The 24,280-nt window shown below is 38.7% G+C and overlaps 1 protein-coding gene across 3 annotated transcripts in view; it reads left to right on the top strand.

The window, feature by feature from the left end:
• Window positions 1-24,280, top strand: part of Gabra4 (gamma-aminobutyric acid type A receptor subunit alpha4) — a 91,536-nt gene that overhangs the window by 65,629 nt on the left and 1,627 nt on the right. The window lies entirely within an intron of this gene.

The raw sequence follows: 24,280 nt of genomic DNA, 5'->3' as shown, positions 1-24,280 counted from the left end.
CATTTAGCTTTCCTGTGATTTGTTTCATGTGTTGCTGAACCTCATTAGCTTTATATATGTAACTAACATGTTTTGAGAGAATACTCTCTGGATTACAAATAGAGTTGAATCTGCACTGTCTTCTGTATGAGCTTTATTATGTGTTTTGAGTAGTAAATTTCTAAACAGTTTTTAGAAGTGCTGTGTTAAAACTGAAAAATTGGTGAAAGCAAATTTAGAAAATGTTCCTCATAGTAAGTCATGCAAGTGTTTTTTTAAATTTTTATTTAATTTTTATTAATTACAGTTTATTCACTTTGTATCCCATCTGTAGACCCCTCTTCCATCCCCTCCCAATCCCATCCTCTCTCCCTCTTCTTCTCCTATGCTCCTTCCCCAGTCCAATGATAGAGGAGGTCCTCCTCCCTGTCCATCTGACCCAAGTCTATCATGTCTCATCAGGACTGGCTTCTTTGTCTTCCTCTGTGGACTTGTAAGGCTGTTCCCTCCTCAGGTGGAGGTGATCAAAGAGCCAGCCCATGAGTTCATGTCAGAGATGGTCCCTATTCCTATTATTGGGGAACCCTCTTAGACACTGAGCTGCCATGAGCTACTTCTGTGCAGGGGTTCTAGGTTATATACATGCATCACAGACAGCCTTTGAAAGACTCTACTCAGCAGGGTATTAAAACAGATGCTGAAACTCATAGCCATACTTTGGGCAGAGGGCAGGGAATCTTTTGAAAGAAGGGGGAGGTAGAAAGATCTGGAGGGAACAGGAGCTGCACAAGGAGAGCAACCGAACCAAAAAATCTGGGCACAGGGGTCTTTTCTGAGACTGATGTGTCAAACAAGGACCATGCACGGAGATGGCCTGGAATCCCTACAAATATATTTTATTTATCAGATATAGAAAAATGTAGATTTTGAGTGGTGATTTTGATACATCTCTTGAACAAATAAAAAAAATTCTTCAATTAAACAAAACATTCCTAGCTGTTTATGGTGACTCTTGCCTTCAATTCCAACACTCAGGAAACAAGGTCAGCTAGGGTTATTTAGCAAGATCTCTCTCCAGAAACCAAAAAGAGGAACAGGAAACAGGAAAGAAAAACTTTACTTAACTACGTTGCATTCGTTACTAAAATAAAATTTCTGCAGAATAAGTTATCTGAATGTAGGCCTATTTATAAATATTTAGGCTGGAGAATAGGGAGTGTTTGTTATATAGAATCTAAAAACATTTCATGATAATCAGGTAACAAAGACAGAGTATTTTGAGTGGGACTAAGGCCAGGAAGCAGGGGTTAAAAAACCATTTTCATCCACATTGGAAAGATGTGTTATCAACCTAAGCAGGTGCTTCTGTGGGAAATGGAGACTTAGAATCAGTGTTCAGTGCACAATTGAAACTGCATACAGTTGATTCAGAGCTGAAAAACCTTGCTGTTTACTAACATCACTGATTTAGCTGGATTGTTGTAGATATGCTTCAGAAAAATGCTCTTGTGCTTAAAAAAAGTCTCCTAAACATATGTATTTACAGTTTCTAGCAGACTCCAAAAGTGATTAAGAGTATCATTTGGAATTCAAATGACAACTCTCAAATTATTTTAACTGAGTGATTTTGAAAGATAATCTCAACTTCTCTATGCTCCATTATTCTCACTTGGAGAATGAAAGCATTAATACAACTTCATGAGTCATAGCAAGAAGCTGAGATTTATTGTAAACTTCATTGAGTGTATTTTGACCCACAGTACATGCTCAGTTCATTGGAGAGATAGATGCTGATAATTCAGTACTTTTGTCTGGAAAGTGCTGTTAATAGATATTAATTTGAGTAGATGTACACCATTGCCTGAAGTGTTTATTTCAGAGAAAAATAAAACTAAAAAGAGAAAGCTGAGGTTTTAGAAATTCAAGAGTCTTGAAAGTTTTATTATTCTTCATTCTATTATCATTTATTATCATTCATTCTATTACCGAGTCTTCAAAAGATTGTTTCTGACATGTCCAGGTGCCTTCTTCACTTGTCCTTGAGCCCCCTTTCATTTTCATCTTTGAAATCTTAGTATAACTGTCACATTGATCACAATGTCTTTCAGTTCAAAGGTAAAGCAGTGTACTTCTGATTGACACAGTCGTGTTTACTTATGATATTTATTTATTACCATGGTGCTTAATAATACCTGGAAATTTTTTCAAGACTTAAATATTTCTCCTCTTTGTTCCTCCAATTACCAGTGAAATAGCTTGAAGAAGAATTAGACTTTCAGTAAAAACTTGTTGAATTAATGAATAAATGGTTTGAATCAATGTTTTCAATGAGGCATTTATTGCCTATTACATTAATTATAGATCTTTTATATTTTTTCCTAGAAAGTAATCTCTAATACTAGATGAAACATAAAGTTTGTGAATTTGTCCTTTAAAAATAAAGTTTGTTATAATTACAGAAATATTTAGGTTCGTTAGACAAAAATGACAGAGTTTCCAAAGAAATTCAACATGCAGTTTGCCTCATCAAAGACGTCTTTATGTCACGTAAATATTCTGTTGTAAAGGGATATGCCAGGTTATTTTTGAACAATGGCATTTTACTGTTTTGCTATCTAAGTGTGCTGGGGATCTGGTCTTGATGAATGGCTGTTTTGTAGACAGTGCCCTCGGTGTCTTCTGATATAGATAAAATTGTGACTCAGGCTATCACTGTGCAGCTTCCCAAATGCTTGGCATAGCCCTAAATCCTTCTGAGAATTTATTATGGCACAATTTTATTATGATTAAATTATATCAACTGTATGTGAAGAATAAAACTTGTGCAAATACTGTCATGCTTTTTATGTAATTTTGAGAAGACTCTGAGGCTGTAACAAAACATTTCATAAGGTGATGTTGGGCTGAAACAGTGAGCTCACTTGACCTTCCAAGTTTGTGTTTGAAACATAAGTTTCACTTTTTCATATTAAGTCCTTGATCAGTATGTAAATATACATATTTGTGGAGATACCGAGAGATGGCTGAGTGCTTCAGAGCGCTTGATGCTCAAGCAAGAAGACTCTAGTTGGAGTCTTAGTACCCACATAAAGTTTGGGCATGGCCACACATACCTGCAACCCCAAGTCAGAGTGTGGACATAGACAAATCTCCAATGGTCAGAGACCCTCTCCTCCCAAACAAGGTTGAGAACTATAGAAGAATATTCAGAAACATTGTCTTCTGGCTCCCAAATGCACACACCTGTGCAAACACCACACACCACACCACACACTCACATGCGCACACACACACACACCACACATACCACACACACAGGTATACATATTTAAAAACTGTTGTTTGTTGTATATATCGTTTAACCCTCAAATCATGGAAAGACCTATCTGTCTTTTCAAACACTATCCACTTCCTTCTGACCAAAATATTTAACATTTTAGTTCTTTTAAATACGTATGACCCTACTGATCTATAGTGGTCATGTTCATTTTGCAATGTTTTTTTCGGATATTATCTGTTAGCCCTATTTTAAGGATTAAAAACATGTACACCATGAAGGAAAAGTTACAAATCACTTTATCAAATACCATTTTTAATATTTATATAAACACATGTTCTAAAAGCCAACACACATGCTTAGAAATATATTTGAAGGTAGGTGGAAATGTTTAGGGAAAAATGGGTGATTGAAAGAAAAGAGCTGTAGCTAACACCAAAGTAGATAAATAAACATGGTAGCTAAGTATACCTCTCTCAAACAGATGAGAAGTGGCTAAAAACTATCCAGAGATGCTTGAGCTAATCTAATATCCAGGCAACGTTAAGCATTTAGGAAGAGTATGTGCATGCCCATAGTACGTTTGAAAGTATGTGTTTTTCTTCCAGCACAAATACAGTAGGAGAAGAAAATTAATGCTTGACTCTTGGCAAAGGCCTCTCAGGTAATCAGCATTGCTTGTACTTGCCTCTACCTGGGGTTTTGAGTTTTGACAAAAGGCTACCCAAGGTTCTTTAGATGTGGTTATTTTCCTTGTGAAAAGGTTGATTCAGCATTTAAGAGATTCTTTTAGGCTTCTGGCAGTAGCAAGAAAACTGTTTTGTTGTTGCTTCGTTCTGTTTTGTTTGTTTTTCTTTCATATATTACATCTCAGTCTCGGTATCCCTTCTCCCCTCTCCTTCCTGTCACTCCCCCCCCCATCCACTTCTCCGCTATTTCTCTTCAGAAAAGGGTAAGACTCCCATGGATATTAACCAACCGTGGTACATCAAGTTACAGTAGGACTAAGGACCACCACTCTTATTAAGGACTAGGCAACCTAGTAAGACAAGGGTCCCAAAGTAGCCAAAAGAGTCGGGGACAGCCCCTAATCCCACTATTAGGAGTCCCCCAAGCAGACCAAGCTACAAAATTGACTTATATGCAGAGAGCCTGGGTAAGGCCATGCAGGCTCCCTGGTTGTCTGTTTAGTCTCTCGGAGCTCCATGTGAACCCTGGTTAGTTGATTCTGTGGGCTTTCTTGGGATGTCCTTGACCCTTATGACTCTTAGGAGTCCTTCCTGCCCATCTTCTTCAGGATTTCCCAAGCTCTGCCTAATGTTTGGCTAGAGGTCCCTGTATCTGTTTCCATCAGTTTCTGGATGAAGCCTGTCTGATGACAATTAGGCTAGGCACCAATATATGAGTATAGCAGAATATCATTAGGAATCACTTCATTAACTTTCTTTCTTTCTTTCTTTCTTTCTTTCTTTCTTTCTTTCTTTCTTTCCTTCCTTCCTTCCTTCCTTTTCTCTCTCTCTCTCTCTCTCTCTCTCTCTCTCTCTCTCTTTTCTTTCTTTCCTTTCTTGCCAGTCATGTTTGGTTCTATCCTCAGTCTCTGGACTATCCAGCCTCTGGGCCCTGGGCTCCCAACCTGTGCCAGGGGTGGACTCCCTCTCTGGACCAATCATTGGTTAGCCACTCCCACAATTTCTGCTCCACTTTACCCCAGCATATCTTATAGCCAGGACAAATGGTCGGTCAAAGCTTTGTGGCTGGGTTGGTGTCTCAGTTCTTCCACTGGAAGACATGCCTGGTTATAGGAAGTGACCAGTTCAGGCTCAGTATTTCCCATTTCTAGGAGTCTTAGCTAGGATCACTATCTTAGACTTCTGGGAGTTTCCTGTGCACTAGATTTCTAGCTCCTTCTCAAGATGGCCCCCAATTCCAGTTGTCTCTCCCAGTATTCTTCACCCCATCCTCCCCAGATCTAATTCCTCTTGTACCATCCACATCCACCCGCATACACCTGCATTTCTTGGATGAAGCCTACTTAGTCATGATGGATGAATTTTCTTTTGATGTGTTCTTAGATTTGGTATTCAAGTATTTTATTGACTACTTTTTAGTCAATGTTCATAAGTCAATGTTCAAATTTGTCTGTAGTTGTCTTTCTTGAATCTTTGTGTGGTATGGATATCATGGTGATTGTGTGTCAAATTTGGCAAAGTTTCCTCTGTTTCTATTTTGTGGGATGATTTGAGGAGTATCGATATTAGCTAGTCATTGAAAGTCTGGTAGAATTCTTTGCTAAAAACATCTGGCCCTGGACAATTTTTGGTTGGGAGATTTCCTTATTTTCCCTATTTCCTTAAGAGTTACGGTGTTAATTAAATTGTTCACCTGATTTTGATTTAACTTTGGTAAGTGGTATCTAACAAGAAAATTGTCCATTTATTTTAGAGTTTTCAGTTTTCTGCAGTATAGAATTTTGAAGTAAGACCTAATGAGATTCTTTCAATTTCTTCAGTGTCTGTTGTTATGCCCCCACTTTTCATTTCTGATTCTGTTAATTTGGATACTTTTTCTTTGCCTTTCTGTTATTTTGGATAAGGGTTTGTCTATCTTGTTGATTTTCTCAAAGAACCAACTCTTTTATTGATTCCTTGTGTTGTTCTCTTTGTATTTAACTTATTGATTTCAGTACTCAGTTTGATAATTTTCTGCTGTCTATTCCTCTTGGCAGTGTTAGCTTCTTTTTCTTTTAAAGCGTCCAGGTGTGCTATTAAGTTGCCGATATGAGATCTCTTTAAGTTCTTTTCCTTCTCTTTTTCTTTTTTTAATTTTTTAAATCTATTTCATTTTGATTTCAGTTGCTCCTTTCTCCCTTCCCCCAGTCTTTCCCTTCCACCTCCCCTTTCCTCCATATGCAACCCTCCTTTACCTCCCCTCAGAAAATAATAATAATAATAATAATAATAACAACAACAACAAAAGGGGTTCCAGGTATAATAATAATAATAATAATAATAATAAGAATAAGAATAATTACAACAACAAAAGGGGTTCCAGGTATAGCAACCAAATAAGGCATAAGGAGCTACAATAAGAGAAGGCACATATTTCCACATCAAGACTGCATGAGACAAACAAGTCGGAGGAAAAAGTTCCCAAAGGCAGGGAAAAGAGTCAGAGGCAGCCCCTGCTCACTGTTGGGAATCCCACAAGAATGCGAAGCTGCACAATTAAAATGTATATGCAGAGGACCTAGGTCAGACCCACACAGGCTCCCTCATCTCTGAACTCACTTTATTTCCAGTCAGTTGATTCTGTGGGGTGTGTTCTTGTGTCATCCTTGAAACCTCTGGATTCCCCAATCCTTCCTTCTCATCCAGTTCGGCAGAAGTCTCTGAGCTTCACCTAATGTTTGGCTGTGGAACTCTGAATCTGATCCATGAGTTTCTGGATGAAGTCTCTCTGGGATCCCTGGGATCATTCAAGTCCCAACACTTCCTATAGGCATGACAAACTGGAGGTCAGAATTTTGGGGTTGGTTATTGGTTTCCCAGTTTATACACTTGAGGACTTGCTGGGTTATAGAGTATGGTGGGTTCAGGCTCTGTGTCTACCATTACTGCAAGTAGTCTTAGCTAGGATCACCCTCACAGATTTCATGGAGTTTCTATCACACAAGGTTTCTACCTTGCCCCTGAAATGTTTTCCCACTTCCAGCCATCTCTCCCAGTATTCTCTCCATCCACCACCCCAAACTACTCTTTCCTATTCCCATTCCTACCAGCCCCCTGTTCACCCAAGCATCTATTCTATTTCTCCTTCCCAGGGAGATCCTTGCATCTACCCATAAGTCCTTTTTAATACTTAGCCTCTTTGGGTCTGTGGATTGCAGCGTGCTTAGCCTTTACTTTACAGTTAATATGCAATTATAAGTAAGTACATACCATGTTTGTATTTCTAGGTCTCGGTTACCTCAGTAGGGATGATCTTTTTTTTCCTAGTTCTATCTATTTGCCTTTATATTTCATGATGTCATTTTTTTAAAACAGTAATACTGTTTTAATACATACATTGTATGAATGTATCACATTTTTAAAATCCATTCTTTGGCAAAAGGTTGTTTCCAGTTTCTGGAGAAAAAATTGGAGAGCTTTCATCTTTGCAAGTTATTAACAGCACACCTGAAAGCCCTAGAAAATGAAGTATACACACCTAACAGGAGTAGATAGCAGGAAATAATCAACCTAGGGACTGAAATCAATAAAATAGGAACAAAGAGAACAATGCAAAGAATCAATGAAACAAAGAGTTGTTTTTCCCTAATATCTTTATATATGCACTTAGTTCTGTGAACGTTCCTCTTAGCACCATTTTCATGGTGTCCCACAAATTTGAATTTCGATTTTCATTAGACTGTAGGAAGTCTTTAATTTCTTTATTTCTACCTTGACCCAGTGGTCATTCAGTAGAGAGTTGTTCTGATTTCATGAGTTGGCTTTGTTGTTTCTGTTGTTGTTGAAATACAACCTTAATCCCTGGTGAACTGAGGAGATGCATGGTTATTTCAATATTCTTGTATCTTTTAAGACTTCATTTGTGACTGAGTATGTGGTCAGTTTTGGAGAGGGTTCCATGAGTTCTTAGAAGAAGGTATATTCTTTTCTGTTTTAGGTGAAATGTTCTGTAGATATATATTAGGTCCATTTGAGTCATAATAGCTGTTAATTCCATTATATATCTGTTTAGTTTCTGTCTCATTGTTCTGCCCATTGGTGATAGTGGGGTGTAGAAGACTCCTACTATTAATGTGTGGTGTTTGATGTGTGATATAAGTTTTAGTGATGTTTATTTTACGAATGTGGGTGTTCTTGTATTTGGGACATAGATATTCAGAATTGAGGACATCATCTTGGTGGATTTTTTTCCTTTGATGAATATGAAATATCCTTTCCCATCTTTTTTTTTTTGTTAATTTTTGTTGGAAGTCTATTTTGTTAGATACTAGCATAGCTGCACCAGCTTGCTTCTTGGATCCATTTGCTTTGAAAATCTTTATCCAGCCCTTTACTCTGAGATAATATCTATCTTTGATGTTGTGATATGTATCATGTATGCACCAGAAGGATGGGTCCTATTTTCAAATTCATTCTGGTCCTGTGTCTTTTCTTACTGGGGAATTACATCCATTGATAATGAGAGACATTAATGACCAATGATTTTTAATTCCTGTTCTTTTGAAATTTTTTTGTTGGTGTTGGTACTGAGTGTGTGTGTTTATCTTCTTTTTGTTTTACTCGTGTGAAATTATTTATTTCCTGTGTTTTCAGGGGCATAGTTAACCACTTTGGGTTGTAGTTTTTCTTGTAGTAACTTCTGTAGGGCTGGATGTATAGACAGAAGTTGTTTAAATTTGAATTTGTCATGAAATATCTTGTTTTCTTGTCTATGATGATTCAAAGTTTTGCTCTAGTAGTCTGGGCTGGCATCTATGCTCTTTTATAGTCTGCAAGACATTTTCCAGGCCCTTGTGGCTCTTATACTCTCCATTGAGAAGGCAGGTTTATTCTAATTAGTCTGCCTTTATATGTTAGTTGGCCTTTTTCCTTGGTAGTTCTTAATATTCATTATTTGTTTTTTATTATTTTTATTTTATTTATTTTTTAATTAATATTTTTTATTTTTAAATAATTTTATACATTCACTTGTATCCCAGCTGTATCCCACTCCCTCTTTCCCTCCCATCCCTCCCTCATCTTCTCCCTGCCCCTTTCTGAGTCCACTGAGAGGGGGTGTCCTCCTCTCCTTCCTTCTGGCCCTAGCTTATAAGGTATCTTCAGGATGGTTGCAATGTCCTTATCTGTGGCCTAGCAAGGCTGCTCCTCCATCAGGGTGGAGGGGAAGCTCATGAGTTCATGTCAGAAACAGTTCCTGTCCCCCTTACTAGGGAACCCACTTGGACACTGAGCTACCATGGGCTGTGTCTGAGCAGAGGTTGTAGGTTATATCCATGCATGTTCCTTGGTTGGATAAACAGTCTCATAGAAGACCCCTGTGCTCAGGTATATTTGGAACTTGTGGGGCTTCTTGTCCCCTCTAGGATATACTAATTCCTCCTTCCTTCATATGATTCCCTACACTCTGCCGAAGGCTTAGTTATGGGTCTCAGCATCTGCTTTGATACATTGCTAGGTACAGTCTTTCAGGTGCCTTCTATGGTAGGCTTCTTTATTTGTTTTGTACATATAGTACCTTGATTATTATGTGGTGGGGAGACTTTCTTTTCTGGTCCAATCGATTTGTTGAAAAATATTTTCTGGGCCTTTGAGCTGGAAATCTTCTCCTTCTTTGATTCCTATTTTTTTAGGATTGTCCCAGATTATTTTCTGTGTCAGGAATGTTTTTTTTTCTTTATTAATTACACTTTATTCACTTTGTATCCCCCCTGTGATTCTCTCCCTCCTCCTGTCCCAATCCCTCCCTTCCTCCACCCTCTGCATGCATGTCCCTCCCCAAGTCCACTGATAGGGGAGGACTTATTTTCCTTCCTTCTGATCCTAGTCAATTAGGTCTCATCAGGAGTGGCTGAAGTGTCTTCCTCTGTGGCCTGGTAATGCTGCTTCCCCCTCAGGGGGAGGTAATTAAAGAGCAGGCCAATCAGTTCATGTCAGAGACTGTCCCTGTTCCTATTACAATGGAACCCACTTGGATACTGAATTTCCATGGGCTACATCTGTGCAGGGGTCTTAGGTTATCTCCTTGCATGGTCCTTGGTTGGAATATGAGTCTCAGGAAAGAGCCCTGTGCTCAGATTTTTTGGTTCTGTTGCTCTCCTAGTGGGGTTCCTGTCCTCTCCAGATCTTACTGTTTCCCACTTCTTTCCTAAGATTCCCTGCACTCTGCCCAAAGGTTGCCCATAAGTCTCAGCATCTACATTGATAGTCTGCAGGACAGAGCTTTTCAGAGGTCCTCTGTGTCAGGCTCCTGACTTGTTCCCTCTTTTCTCCTTCTTCTGATGTCCAGCCTCTTTGCGTTTCTGGATAGGAATTGAGCATTTTAGCAAGAGTCCTTCCTTTCGATTAGTTTCTTTAGGTGTACAGATTTTAATAGGTTATCTTATATTATATGTCTATATGAGTGAGTATATACCGTGTGCATCTTTCTGCTTATGGGATAGCCCTTTTTCAGGAGCTATCTTTTCCAGATCCCACTATTTACCTGCAAATTTCATGATTTCCTTGTTTTTTATTGCTGAGTACTATTCCATTGGAATATTTTAGATTTAACACTTTCTTTGACCACTGTATCAGTTTCTTCTATTGTATCTTCTACACCCGAGATTCTCTCTTCCATTTATTGTATTCTCTTGGTAATGCTTCTGTAGTTCCTGTTCATCTGCATAAATTTTTCATCTTCATGACTCCCTCAGTGTGTGTTTTCTTTATTGCTTCTATTTCCATTTTCAGGTCTTGAACAGTTTTATTCATTTCATTCACCTGGTTGTGTTTTCCTGTATTTCTTTAAGGGATTTATTCACTTTTTCTTTAAGGGCCTCTATATTCTTCCTAAGGTTGGTTTTAAGGTTATTTTCTTGTTTTTCAGCAGTTTTTAAATATCCAGGACTTTCTGTAGTAAGATAACTGGGCTCTTGTGTTACCATTTTTCCCTGGCTGTTGTTGATTGTGTTCTTAAACTGGCCTCTAGTCTTCTGGGTTAGGAGTTATTATAGGTTTAGATGCAAATTTCTATGTTTATCTTTGTTGGATGAATTTTTTGGACATTTTTTGTAGAAAATTTAAAAATAATAAGTGTTGAGCTATGTAATGTTTATTATTAGCCCTTTGGGTTATCATGGTGGTATTATTTAACCTGCTGTTACAAATAATTAGACAGAGACACCCGTTAGACTTTGTAATTGCCTTATTTATGTTGGGCCATGCAGATATTTTACCTATGCTGGCTCAACAACCTCCATCTCCCAGCCCCCATTCAATGCCATCCACCTCAGGACCCTTAGCCACACCTACTCCATTCTGCCCTGCCCAGGTCTAGGTGGTTTAATCAACCAATCAGATATAAAGCAGGCTTACACAACTAGGATAATTTTACTTGAGAATGTGATCTTCTAAACAGGAACAGGTTCTTGGGGAACAACAATTAACATTAGAATACGTAGCACCAGGCCAACCCCTGACAGACATATTTCTCTTGGTTTCTGTGTCTTCTCCGGTCTTCTGGCTTGAGTGGCCTGTGGTTTTGGTGACCAGGAAGGCTTAAGGTTCAGTAAAATATCTTCACCGGGATTTTGGCTGCTTGTATGACTCTGGGATTTTAGGAGCCAGCATTGCCTCTGGGTCTCTGGGGTTCTGAGAAGTGGCATAGCCTCTGGGGTTCTGGATACAGGCATGGCCTCTTGTAGTTTCAGGTAACTCCATGGCCTCTGGGGTTTCTAGTACTAGCTTGGCCTCTGGTAAATCGGGGATCTTCTGCTGGAGTTGTGGGCTGGGATATGGAGCCTAGGGAGGTGGTGCTGTTGGGGACCACTGGGCAGGCTCTAAGTGGTTTTAGCAATTGGTGGTTATTGTCTTAATGGATTCCTAGTATCAGTGTGGCCTCTGATAGAGCAGGGGTTTTCTCAAAAGTTCTTTTAAAAAAAATCTATGATATGAGTTTAATTTTGGCATTAGATGATCCTCTTACTCTGTTTAGGCTGACAAACAAAATGCCAGAGACTGGATGGACTTAACAACAGAAAATAATTTCTACCATTTAAAACATCACATAATGGGGCAATAGGTTTCAGATTCTAATGATGTCTCTCTTCCCCCTTGCCATTGTGTTCTCACAGTGTGGAGAGAGCTGTCTCCCATGTCTCCTCATTCTTTATGAGGATATCCTTACTTTAGGCCTCTTATCTAATATATTCAGCCACAAGAATTCGAGGACAGAGGTTAAAAAGCAGTGATTAAACTATTTTTTATGGTTTCATTTTATTTTATTTTATTAATTACATTTTATTCACTGTGTATCCCCCATAAGCTCCTCCCTTCTCCCCTCCTGGTTCTACCCTCCCTCCCCCTTCTTCACGCATGCCCCTCCCCAAGTCCACTGATAGGGGAGGTCCTCATCTCCTTCCTTCTGATCTTAGTCTATCAGATCTCATCAGGAGTGGCTGCATTGTCATCTTCTGTGGCCTGGTAAGGCTGTTCTCCCCTCAGGAGGAGGTGATCAAAGAGTAGGCCAATCAGTTCATGTCAGAGGCAGTCCCTCTTCCCATTACTATGGAACCCACTTGGACACTGGCAGTTCCAGTGTCTTCTCTGGTCTTCTGAGAATTAATATTTTAATTATTAATTAAAATATTAATGTTTGCATTTGTGACTTTCTCTGATGTTTCTTGCCTTCTACCATCAGTTATCTGGTGACCCCATCACCTCATTCTTTTGAATACTGTAACTGAAATAAGAAAGGAAAAAGCTGACTGTGGAACACCAGGGTTCTATGTTCACAGATGCAATTCTATTTAATATTCTGTTATATTTACAGATTTGGCTAGGTTGACTGGAATAATGACCTAATTCTGTGTTTTATCATAGTATTATGAAATATATTTTTCTGAGGAAGTGTGAGTTATAGCTGCTTACTAGCCAGTGTTTTTTTCCTGATGACTAGAACTTAGGTTTTACCAATAATTGATAAAACACTAAAGAGAAAAAGATCTAACATAATAATGTAACCATTTATAGCTTAAACATTGAAATACTCGTTGATATCATTTTTCCTATGTGGATAGCCAAAGTCTGTGAGCATAATGTAGCTGGGAAAGAACCATTTAAATTATATCAGTCATAGTAGTAGTGGTACCGGTTGTGGTGGTGAGGGTGGTGGTGGTGGTGGTGAGAGTGAGGGTGGTGTGCTTCTAGTTTCCCCCAAATTTCATTTTGTATTCGTGCATAAATTAATTCTCATCTTTAAAACCAATTCAATATTTTGTATTTATTCACATTTATATCATATCCAACTAGCAACATACTTTCTTTGTACGACTTCACCAGAACCTATTTCTTGTTTTAGCGTGCAGCTATTTTTCTGATTATTAGAAACTTTGTTCATAATTTATAGATCATTAAAATAATCTCCTAAAATTTTACTTCCTGTAATTATCATTTCTGGCTGATTTTTTTTTTTTTATTTTGCACACAGACTCTTTTTTTTTTTAAATCTGACCTCAGCTAAATTAAAGTTTTGTATGCTATTTAGTTGATGATACTGCATACTTGGTGTTTTGTTAAGTATCTTATATGTATGGCCTCTTTTATTCATTATTGGGAAAACACCTTATTAATCCAGTTGCATGAAGGAGTCTGAGGTTTTGAGAGGTTAAATAACTTGCTGTATACCCCCAAAACTACAAAATAACATTCAGAATTAGAATTTAGCTGTGTCTGGGTAGGAACTCTGAAATCCTAATCTGTTTGTTTAAGGAAAAAACATACTAGATCACAAATACAGCCTAGGAGTTTGAGCATTTACTGCCCTTGAGAGTACTCTTTTTTTTTTTTTTTTTTTTTTTTTTTTTTTTTTTTTTTTTTACTTTTTCATGAGTGTTATATAACATACAAAGCTTGTTTTTTTATTTTTTTCCATCAATTACACTTTATTTATTCCCCCCATAAGCCCCTCGCTCCTCCCCTCCCAATCCCACCCTCCCTCCTCCCTCTGCTTGCATGCCACTCCCCAAGTCCACTAATAGGGGAGGTTCTCCTCTCCTTTCTGATCTTAGTCTGTCAGTTCACATCAAAAGTGGCTGCATTGTCCTCTACTATGGCCTGGTAAGGCTGCTCCCCCCAAGAGGGAGGTGATCAAAGAGCAGGCAAATCAGATTATGTCAGAGGCCTCTTCACGTTACTATGTAACCCAATTGGACTCTGAACTGCCCTGGGCTACATCTGTGCAGGGGTTCTGGATTATCTCCATGAATAGTCCTTGGTTGGAGTATGAGTCTCTGGGAAGTTCCCTGTGTTCAAATTTTCTTGTTCTGTTGCTCTCCTTGTGGAGACCCTGTCCTCTCCAGCTCTTACTATTTCCCAGTTCTTACCTAAAATTCCATTCACTCTGCCCAACAGTTGCCCATCAGGCTCAGCATCTGCTTTGATAGTCTGAAGGGCAGAGGCTTTCAGAGGCCCTCTGTGGTAGGTTCCTAGGTTGTTTCCTGTTTTCTTCTTCTTCTGGAAAGAATCTTCACCAACCCTTTATCTGACAGAGGACTCATATCCAGTATATATAAAGAACTAAAGAAGCTGAAAAGCAGCAAACCAAGTAATCCACTTAAAAAATGGGGAACAGAGCTAAACAGAGAATTCTCTGTAGAGGAATACCGAATGGCAGAGAAGCACTTAAAGAAATGCTCAACCTCACTAGCCGTTAGGGAAATGCAAATCAAAACAACCCTGAGATTTCACCTTACACCCATGAGAATGGCCAAGATCAAAAACTCAAGTGACAACACATGCTGGAGAGGTTGTGGAGAAAGGGGAACCCTTCTGCACTGCTGGTGGGAATGTAAACTTGTACAACCACTCTGGAAATCAATCTGGCGCTTTCTCAGACAACTAGGAATAGCGCTTCCTCAAGATCCAGCCATACCACTAGTGGGCATATATCCAAAAGAGGCTCAAGTACACAAAAAGGACATTTGCTCAACCATGTTTGTAGCAGCTTTATTTGTAATAGCCAGAAGCTGGAAACAACCCAGATGCCCCTCAACTGAAGAATGGATGCAGAAATTGTGGTACGTCTACACAATGGAATATTACTCAGCAATGAAAAATAAGGAAATCATGAAATTTGCAGGTAAATGTTGGGATCTGGAAAGGATCATCCTGAGTGAGTTGTCCCAGAAGCAAAAAGACACACATGGTATATACTCACTCATATAGACATACAACATAGGACAAACCCACTAAAACCTGTGCATCTAAAGAAACTAAGCAAGAGAGAGGACCCTAACTAAAATGTCCAATCCCCATCCGGAAAGGCAAAGAGGATGGACATCAGAAGAAGGAGAGTACTCTTATGAACCGTTTAGAAGACAATAATACTATATTCCCTCATTGCCCGGTTGAATGAGACCCATCCACCTTAGCATTGGGTTTTAGAAAGCTAACTGGGTTTGCTTTTCCCTTTTTCTTTTCTGGAATAAATTTGCAGAACTGATAAAAGCAACTCCAGAGGCATTCTAGAGACATCTCCTTTACTCAGCTGAGAACTTCTTCTCTGAGTGCTTCATTTGCCAACACAGTAGTACTCTCACGGGGAACATATAGAATCTATAAAACACTTAGGAATAAAGACAAATAGGAATTTCTCTGAAACAAAATTGACCACAAACCACTTATCTTAAAGAAATCCTGATCTTTCAAAACCCTGGAATATGAAACCAGCAAAATGAATTTTCAACCATCTGGGGAAGGGATTGATTAATCCAAATAGAAATTTTCAAAGATCTGGGGAAGGGATTGATTAATCCAAATAGAAGACAGAGATTTTTTTTTCTAGTCTCTGGCACTGAAGGTAATATTTCTGTAGATTATGGAAATATGAATATTGGATTAAATGCTAACACTGGAAGGAAATGAAATATAATAAATTGGGGACTCAGTGTTTTTATTTCTATATTTTGGAGCTCAATATGTGGTAGAATCCCTTGGCAACTATTTATGAAATATTTTGCATATTTATTTGAAGGTAGTGTTTTTCATTTCTATATGAGAGAACTTTCTGAAACCACAATTGATAGATCTCTTTAAATCACCACCCCTGAAACCTGCTCAGGTAGCCTTGTATAAATGGCTTTACATTATTTGATTCTTATTTTGTGTGTATCTGACTCATTGATATTGTGGAAGATAAACCTGTTCATTATTAGCCTTGTTAGTTTTCAATTTAGAAGTACTAAATTACATTTTATTAAACTTCATTAGCTTCTCGGGTAAAGAGTATGAACATAGCTGCTCTCATTCTGCAAACCTAATCCTAGTTACTTTATCTTTTCAATGCCTGAGTTGAGATGAATTTTATTTTATTTTATTGAGTTAGAATGCATCTTTTGAAATTATGCCAGGTCACAGTAATGACTGATGAATTGTTTGGATCTGATCGTGTTTGCTGGTTACTGCTTTAATATGTTGGTAGTGTTTGAATTTGCCACCTCCCGTCTCTCTGCCACTAAGTTGTTTTTTTTCCTTCAGGCTATTGTGACTAGTGACAAAATGATTTCAAATTAAATCTTTTTTTTTTAATGTAAAATGATGCTTAAATCCTGCTGGAAACTACTGTGTGTTTGTGGAATGCTAATAGAAGTCTCTGGACTCTATGAGAAGCAATCTCACACTGACTGACACTTCATTTGCTCCAAAATTTGACTTCAATACCAATATTTTTCTTAGTGAGTCCTAGGAATCCTAGGCTAAGAATGGATTTCTCAGTCCTTTGATGGTTGTCATAATGACTGCACTTTTTTTGTAGGTCTTCTTGTTGATTTTGGTCTTGGTTTGTTTTTCAAGACAGGGTTTCTCTATGTTAACAACCCTAGATTTCCTGGAACTTGATTTGTGGACCAGGCTGTACCACCACCACCCCTCTCCCTACCTTAGATAGGAGATTAGTAGGGAAAAGAGATGTAGACTTTTTCTTTTTTCTTTTTTTACTAACATAATTTTTTATTTAATTATTTTATTTTTATTAATTACAGTTTATGCACTTTGTAATCCCCCTGTACTTTGTATCCCCCTCCTCTTCCCCACCCTTGTCCCTCTCTCAGTCCACTGATTAAGGAGGTCCTCCTCCCCTTCCCTCTGATCCTAGTCTATCAGGTCTCATCAGAAGTGTCTTCTTCTGTGGCCTGGTAAGGCTGCTCCCCCATCAGAGGGAGGTGATCAAAGAGCAGGCCAATCTGTTCATGTCAGAGACAGTTCTTATCCCCATTACTATGGAAACCACTTGGATATTGAACTGCCATAGGCTACTTCTGTGCAGGGGTTCCAGGCCATCTCCATGAGTGGTCCTTGGCTGGAGTATCACTTTCAGAGAAGACCCCTGTTCCCAGACTTTTTGAATCTGTTGCTTTCCTTGTGGAGCTCCTGTCCCCTCCAGGTCTTACTATCTCCCACTTCTTTCATAAGATTCCCTGCCCTCTACCCAAAGTTTGGCTATGATTCTCAGCATCTGCCTCAATACCCTGCATGGTAGAGCCTTTCAGAGGCCCTCTGTGGTAGCCTCCTGTCCTGTCCCCTGTTTTCTCCCTCCTCTGATATCCATCCTCTTTGCCCTTCTGAATGAGGATAGAGCATCTTAGCCAGAGTTTCTTATATATTTCCGGATGATTAGGGTTGATGTGTATTTAGGGGATTACCAAATTCAGTTACCAGGATACCAGCAGTCCAGTCCAAAGGCCAACACCAAGCAGCAACATGAATCTACATGACAATTCAGTGAAAGCTGCAAGACTCAGTTGGATTGCCCCAAGAAGTTCTCTGGAATGTTTCTCTCTGCAAAGTCAAGTGTAGAAGCATGAAGATCAGTCTAGGGATGTTGATTCAAAAGGGGATGCCTCACTGTTTGTGGGCCTCTATACATCTTCTCTCCTCAGAGTCCACCTACAGATGTTCTCAGCTGGCCAAAGCCATGCCCCTCCCAGGATAGAGCTCACAATAAAACATCAGATGCCCTCTCACAAGCCAGCCTCCAGCAAAGCATCAAGTACCCAGCTTGCAGCAAAACTTTACATGACAAAGTTGAGTCTTCAAAGAAACCAGAAACTTCCACACTGATGTCCAGCCATCAGGGAAACTCTTTACACAGTCTACCTTCAGACATTAATAGAAAATCATTTAAATAGCGTTTGATTGTTTGACAGAGAGCAAAGATTTAAGTCTCAAGTTTGTTAAAGTCCTTTTTCCTTTGTGTAGGGATAATAGACACTACTGAGACTTCTTAGGCCTTCTCAGTCAGATTTAGAATTAAATCCAGATATTTTATTTGCTTTCGTATTACCTACAACAGTCCAAACGTTGGCTCTGCAAGTGAAGAGTAAGCTTGAAACCAGATGCAAATTTTTTTGAAAACATGTTGAAGGATCTTGACTTTCTATAATATTTTCATCTTAGTGCACAGATCAGTTTTGAAGTTGTTTCCTACTGAGTAATTTAAACTACAGTGATTAATAAGACTCTCTCTATGCTCTAGAAGGTCATTAACACATTTAAACTAGAAATACACACACTTGGTTTTTGTTCCCATACAGCAATCCTAATGACACCATTTATTATGTTTTTTCTTCTTTTTCCCTACCATTACTTCTTGCTTTGTTGATGCATCCTTCTAAATACCATGGACTATATATAGAATACATATTTAAATATCGTTTTCAAACCATCAGAAATTTACCTCTACAAATGTCAGATGTATCTGTGTCAAGATTTGTTCAACTCATTAATCAACCACTAAGGTGGAAAACTAGCACAAAATCTTTGAAAAAAATGGCAATTTGTATGCCTATCTCTCTCTCTCTCTCTCTCTCTGTCTGTCTTCGTGTGTGCGTGTGTGTGTGTGTGTGTGTGTGTGTGTGTGTGTGTGTGTGTGGTAGGAGGAAGTACATATGACATGGCATGCATGTGGATGTCAGAGGAAAACTTCAGGTGTTGGTCCCTGCTTTCCCCTGTGGCTTGAGAGAGAATCCTTGTTGTTTGGTTCTGTGAACACAGGCTCTCTGGCTCCCAAGCTTCTAGCCATTCTCCTGCCTGTAGCTCATCTTATATCCTGCCTTAATAGCCCTAGGGTTATAGATGTGTCCCAAGCTATTTGGCTTTATGTTATTTCAGGAATTCAAACTTAGGTACTCACACTCACATCACAAAGACTTTTACTCACTGAACCATTTTCAAAAGGAATGCATTCTAGAATCCAATGGGTAGATTTGATACAGAAGTGTTTCATGTCACATAAAGAAAGAAAACTGTAAACTCAGCTGATATTTTCTGCTAGGCAGGAAGCCACATCTTAATATGGAAACATTACAGTAATCTATACACTCTACACTATAGAGAAAACTATACACTAATCAAAAAGTAAATAGGTCTGTTCCCCATTTTTTAATTGGATTGCTTGCTTTGTTGCTGTTTAATTTCTTGAGTTCTTTATATACACTGGATATTAGCCCTCTGTCAGATAGAGGGTTGGTGAAGATTCTTTCCCAATCTGTAGGCAGTCATTTTGTTTTGATGACAGTGTCATTTGCTTTACAGAAGCTTTTCAGTTTCATGAGGTCCCATTTGTTGATTGTTGCTCTTAGAGCCTGTTCTCTTGGTGTTCTGTTCAGGAAGTTGTCTCCTGTACCAATGAGTTCAAGACTCTTCTCCACTTTTTCTTCTAACAGGTTTAGTGTGCCTAGTTTTATATTGAGGTCTTTGATCCACTTGGACTTTAGTTTGGTGCAGGGTGATAAGTATGGATCTATTTGCATTTTTCTACATGTAGACATCCAGTTAGACCAGCACCATTTGTTAAAGATGTTATCTTTTTTCCATTGTATGGTTTTGGCATCTTGTCAAAAACCAGGTATCCATAAGTGTGTGGGTTTATTTCTGGGTCTTCTATTCTATTCCACTGATCCACCATTCTGTTTCTGTGCCAGTACCATGCAGTTTTTATTACTGTTGCTCTGCAGTACAAGATCAGGGATGGAGATACCTCCAGAAGTTAAACAGCAACAAATCAAGTAATCCAATTAAAAAATGGGGAACAGAGTTAAACAGAGAATTCTCAATAGAGGAATATTGAATGCTGGAGAAACACTTAAAGAAATGTTCAATGTCCTTAGTCATCAGGGAAATGCAAATCAAAACAACCCTGAGATTTCACCTCACAGCCATCAGAATGGCTAAGATGAATAACTCAAGTGACAACACATGCTGGAGAGGATGTGGAGAAAGGAGAACCCTCCTCCACTGCTGGTGGGAATGTAAACTTATAGAACCAGGTAGGAAATCAATCTGGTGCTTTCTCAATTAGGAATAGTGCTTCCTCAAGATCCAGCTATACCACTCCTAGGCATATATCCAAAGATGCTCAAGTATACAATAAGGACATCTGCTCTACCATGTTTGTAACAGCTTTATTTGTAATAGCCAGAAGGTGGAAACATCCCAGATGTCCCTCAGTTAAGGAATGGAATCAGAAATTGTGGTCCATCTACACAATGGAATATTACTCAGCAATAAAAAACAAGGAAATCATGAAATTTGCAGGTAAATGGTGGGAACTGGAAAAGATCATCCTGAGTGAGGTATCCCAGAAGCAGAAAGACATACAAGGTATGTACTCACTCATAAGTGGATATTATACATGTAATATTTGATAAACATACTAAAATCTGTACACCTAAGGAATCTAATCAAGAAGGAGGACTCTGCCTAAGATGCTCCATCTCCATTCAGAAAGGCAAAGAGGATAGACATCAGAGGAGGGAGAAAACAGGGAACAGGACAGGAACCTACCACAGAGGGCCTCTGAAAGGCTCTACCATGCAGGTTATTGAGGCAGATGCTGAGACTCACAGCCAAACTTTGGGCAGAATGTAGGAAATCTTATGAAAGAAGTGGGAGATAGTAAGACCTGGAGGGGACAGGAGCTCCACAAGGAAAGCAACAGATTCAAAAAGTCTCGGCACAGGGGTCTTTTCTGAACTGATACTCCAGCCAAGGACCACTCATGGAGATGGCCTGGAACCTCTGCACAGAGGTAGCCTATGGCAATTCAGTGTCCAAGTGGCCTCTATAGTAATGCAGACAGGGACTGACTCTGACATGAACTGATTGGCCTGCGCTTGATTACCTCCCTCTGATGGGGGAGCAGCCTTACCAGGCCACAGAAGACAATGCAGCCACTCCTGATGAGACCTGGTAGACTATGGTCAGAGGGAAGGGGAGGAGGACCCCTTATCAGTGGACTGGGAGAGGGACAGGGGTGGGGAAGAGGGAGGGTGGAATTGGGAGGAGAGGAGGGAAGGAGGGAGGTAAAGGGGGGTTACAAAGTGAATAAAGTATAACTAAGAAAAATAAAAAGAATTACATATATTAAAAAAAGTAAACAGGAGAATCTCACTCAGGTCAATCATGGTAAAAAATGTCACATCCCTTGGATGGCCTGCTGATGCAAATACCTTTATGATATTAAAAGAATAGACCACACTTCTGACTTAAAAGTCTTGAATCAGCTTCTTAATGGTAAGTTCTTGAAAGCCTCTGCCACATTTCTGAGTAGAAAGGCTACTTGGTAGAGCAAATTAGGCATGGTAATACTTGCTGTGACTTCTAACCAGTCAGAACCTCTGTGCTCTTGTTTTCCTCCTCAACAAAGCAAAGTGACACAAAAATTTCTCCCAGTTAAAAATTATTGTAATTCTTGACAAATGGAATTCTGGAGAACAACACATCTTGGCTATTTAGCCATTGTATTTAGGCAACAGGACTCCCTCAAGGTTCTCTATGGGTTCTGGGGAAAGCAGTCTTTTCATAAGCATAAAAGACTGAAGAAAATTTTCCTCATGAGAGAGGCTTCGAAACACCTCCTCTCTGAACACTTATTTTATTAGTCTGTAGATGTTAAACTGTCGAAAGAACAGCACTGCCTCATTAGTCGTGACAAATACTTATGTACATACAGTAAATATTTTCTTTTGGGTCAATTATATGGATCAGTATGAACTTTCTACTTTTGTTGAGTATGCTTGCCTGGGCTATTTATATTCTTTTAGCTGGAACAGACCCAGCAGGTTATTGTTTGGTCTCCTTGGGGTAAGTGATTATGCTTCTGTGTTCTTTCACCCTAGGAGTTAAGTTGGGTGTTTTCTTTACCATTTTGATAACAACACATTAAGCAAGATGAAATCAAATCAGAATTCTTGAGGTAGATTTGTAAATGACACACTATCATTATCATAGTACACTACTGGCCAAAGAAAATAGTAAGGCAGCTAATGGAGAAATGGAATCCATCTCTTGATGGGGGAGGAGTGTGCATGTTACATGGGACTTGACTGTAAAAATACATGATGGCTTGGAATCAGTTTTGTAACCATTCCACTACACCAGAGTATGATTCACAGAATGCCAAGAAGTTCTAAGAGAAAACTAGTCCAGGGGAAATCTTAAATAGGCTCTGAAATATTCTTGCACTTTGTTCTGGAACAGATAAGTTATTGCTGTCCACTTCATCTTATTATCTTGCTATTAAAGTACATGGATTAGCAGTAGGGCTATTAGAACTTTTGTTACTGTTTAGAACTCTTTGTTCTATATGTCTAAAGTAAAGCCTTTCTGGATTGTTACAGACACTTTCAAATCTGGCTAATGGGAGCATTCATCTCTTATACTTGTCTTTGGGAGGTTTTCAAGTACTGTTTTCTCTCATGCTTTCTGGTGGTTCTGTTTTTCAGTCTTGGGTGGGTACTTCTCACTCATAAACCATTCTTCACTTAACATAGCTCTGTTTAGACTTTGAGAGATCTTCATTCAACATTTTTCTCCTTAATGCTAGTCACACTTCAATGCAAATCAACTCTTTGGTTCAGGGGTCTGTTAGCTTTTCTTGGGTTTGTTTTTTTTTTCTCTGCAGCACAACATGGAAACTCTCAGGTTAGTTTCTCCCCCCACCCCACCCTGGTGATTCCTGTCCTGTGCTATTTGATATCAGTGTCTTGCAATAATAAGTTTTTTGTTTTTCTTTTTTTGCATCTTTTATCCAGGTCATTCTCATCCCTTCCATCAGAAGAGAAAAGTCAGTCTCTGTTATTCTACTATTGTTGGAGTTAGACATCATCCATCATTAGGCTTAGCATTAGAGAAAATATAGGTTTCTAAAGAAAACACATACCCTGAATTTCTGTGGAAGAAAACTCACACACAGAGAAATGCACACACACACACACACACCTACTGTATAATCAATAATTTTTTACCTTCTTCCCTTCTCCATATACTTTTAATTATTTAACTTGACATTTACTTATTTTGTGTGTATATAAATTTGCGTGTGTGTGCGTGTGTGTCTGCACAGGTGTACACACAGGAATATAGATGTGATAGCAAGAGTGTGAAGATGAAAGAACAGTTTGCTCAAGTCAGTTCTCTCCTTCTCCCATGTGGGTTTTGGGAATGGAACCCCAGTCATCAAGATTGCCAGCAAATGCCTTCACTGATTGAAACTTCTCTGTGCTCTTGGCTTAGCATTTTGTCCTGGTTTTACTTTTGATGTATTTATTTTTCTTATATTCTCTTTATCTTATGATATGTGAGTATATATAATTTGTTTCTAGCAATAGCATACACTCTTCAAACACATTTTTGTTCTTTATGGCATGTGTAATATTTTAGAGTAAATTAAATTTTATTGTTCTTTTCTATAAAAGGGGATTTAGAAAATGTAGAGGAAAAGTGCAGCGCACATGATGGTGTCTTAAGCTGATGGTTGATGCTGATTTTGATTTCAGTTGTCTCCAGTGAAATTTGTTGCCATATGTTAGGTCACAAGTTCTCATTAGTTCGGTTGCAATCTGTTTGGAAGAATACTCCACACTGACATGAAGAATGCATTCTAAGCTTCTCGGAGTCTTCTTTGGGCTCTGTTTTGTGAAACTGCTTTCTTCTGTTTTCAAACTCTATTCATTGACCTTGAAGTCATAATTCACAAGTCCATGAGGACGGTAATGGACCTTTAAAATATCTGAGTGTAGTAATGAGAAATACAGTCATAGAAAAATCCCTGTGTCTCCAAAGTGAGCTATCAATTATATTTTTCCATTGATATCCTCCAAAGTCTGCTTATTCCAGTCATCCATCTGTAAGGTTACTTTTAATCCTCTTGACTTCTCCATCTCTTTACTTACTCTTAATATGGCTAGAAATAGGCAATGATAGCTAGTTAAATGGCTCAGGATTTACAAATGATTATTTTATAGACCCGAGTAATCATACT

Source organism: Meriones unguiculatus, chromosome 3 (genome assembly GCF_030254825.1).
Source record: "Meriones unguiculatus strain TT.TT164.6M chromosome 3, Bangor_MerUng_6.1, whole genome shotgun sequence".
Classification (NCBI taxonomy): Eukaryota; Metazoa; Chordata; class Mammalia; order Rodentia; family Muridae; genus Meriones; species Meriones unguiculatus.
Note: the sequence above shows the minus strand (reverse complement) of the source record. Positions and strands in the feature narration are given on the sequence as shown.